General features: G+C 43.1%; 1 long non-coding RNA gene across 1 annotated transcript; it reads left to right on the plus strand.

The window, feature by feature from the left end:
- The first annotated feature begins 1291 nt into the window (after positions 1 to 1291).
- On the plus strand, positions 1292 to 1639 carry LOC104800381. Its single transcript, XR_769725.1, has 3 exons — positions 1292 to 1321; positions 1405 to 1469; positions 1547 to 1639. It is a non-coding gene; the product is annotated as an uncharacterized LOC104800381 (long non-coding RNA).
- Positions 1640 to 1994: the final 355 nt, after the last annotated feature.

The raw sequence follows: 1994 nt of genomic DNA on the forward strand, positions 1-1994 counted from the left end.
ACTCGCCACAGCCTCTGAATACGACGTAGGCTCATCATATTCTAACAACATGAGTTCGTCGTTTCCAATCACAAGAAAACCGTATCTTGTAGGCTCTTGGCGAATTCTACCAGATCTCTGAGGTTCACTAGGGGGTGCTGTCTCAACAACTTGTGACACAGATTGAACCGATTCGCCCTGTTCACTCGATTCCTCGACTATTTGTGGTTCTCGAACTTCTTCGAGATCTATTCTACTCCCACTAACTCTCTTGGAGATGAACTCTCTCTCCAAGAAAGATCCATTCCGAGCAACAAACACTTTGTTCTCAGATGGGTTGTAGAACCAGTACCCTTTAGTTTCCTTAGGGTAACCCACAAATATGCATTTATCAGACTTGGCGGATAGCTTATCAGAAGCCAGACGTTTCACATAAACGTCACATCCCCAAATCTTCATGAATGCTAACCTGGGACGCTTCCCAGTCCATATCTCAGGTGTCTTCTGAACCGACTTTGTTGGACAGTTGTTCAATATAAGCGCTGCCGTTTCCAAAGCATATCCCCAGAAGGATTTAGGAAGATCGACCTGACTCATCATAGACCGTACCATATCCAATAAGGTTCGGTTCCTCCTCTCGGAAACGCCATTCCATTGTGGCATTCCATGTGGAGTCAGCTGTGAGACAATCCCACAATCTGCCAGATAGTCAGTGAACTGTTGGCTCATATACTCGCCACCTCGATCAGATCGAAGTAACTTGATCGTCTTGCCAAGTTGGTTCTGTACCTCGTTTCTGAAATTCTTGAACAATTCAAGCGACTCAGACTTATGTCTCATCAAGTAGACATAACCGTACCTACTGAAATCATCAGTAAACGTAACGAAATACAGATAACCTCCTCTAGCGGGCGAGCTCATAGGACTGCACACATCACTATGTATGAGTTCTAACAACTCCGTAGCCCGTTCTCCTTTTCTAGTAAAAGGAGATTTTGTCATCTTGCCCATCAAACAGGAATCGCATGATTCGATTGATTCATAATCAAAAGAATCAAGAAGTCCATCAGAATGAAGCTTCGCTATGCGTTTCTCGTTGATGTGGCAAAGTCGACAATGCCAGAGATAGGTCGGGTTTAAGTCGTTCGGCTTAAACCACTTGGTACTTACGTTATAGATCGACCTGTATCTAGATGGTTCATCTTCCAAAACATAAAGTCCATTAAACTGGTAACCCTTACCATAGAATAAATCGCCTCTATAAATGGACAGACATTTGTTATCAATTACAAATCTGAAACCATCCGAGTCTAGCCCAATGCCTTGTCTTTTTAGCGTTCAGGTATTCCAGGCTCTTCGGGCCTCTTGTTTATCTTAAATCAGTGCACTCATACCAATTACCCCTACTTGACTTTATTCTTTTAGAAATGGTTTGATGCCGAAGAAACTGCACTTGGAGCTCGCACTTGGAAATGCTTTACCAAAAGATGGTAACTATTTACTCTCTTATGTCGCCATTAACCTTTTCTGCATCCTTCCCTTGAATTGTAATCAGCCTGCAATACAGATGGTTTTCGCAAAGAGCTGTTTGACCATAAAGGGAGAACACAGTCTTCTGGTGAATCAGGTAGCATTCCTGAAGTCTCCCCACCTTTGTCAATTTCCAGGTAGAGTCTGCAATTTCTATACCAATGCACGATAGCATGACATAAATAACACTCTTCCTTCTTGGGTTTGGGCTTAGGCTTAGTGACAACACTTGTCACTTCCTCCTGCCCTTGCCCTTGGAACGTTTCCTTTTGGTGGAACTCTTCCCAACAACTACCATATCATTCTTCCCTTGGCTCTGAGCTTTCTCTTGGAATGACACATTCAACTGATCAACCATCAATGAATTGTCCATGTCATCTAATTGCTCACGCAATTCCGAATACATCTTTCCAAGCATCAAGCTGGACACGTCCAGATCATCATCCTCATGCTTCCAATAAGTATCAATGATCGATCTAGAAGCT

Source organism: Tarenaya hassleriana, unplaced genomic scaffold (assembly GCF_000463585.1).
Source record: "Tarenaya hassleriana unplaced genomic scaffold, ASM46358v1 Cleome69, whole genome shotgun sequence".
Lineage (NCBI taxonomy): Eukaryota > Viridiplantae > Streptophyta > Magnoliopsida > Brassicales > Cleomaceae > Tarenaya > Tarenaya hassleriana.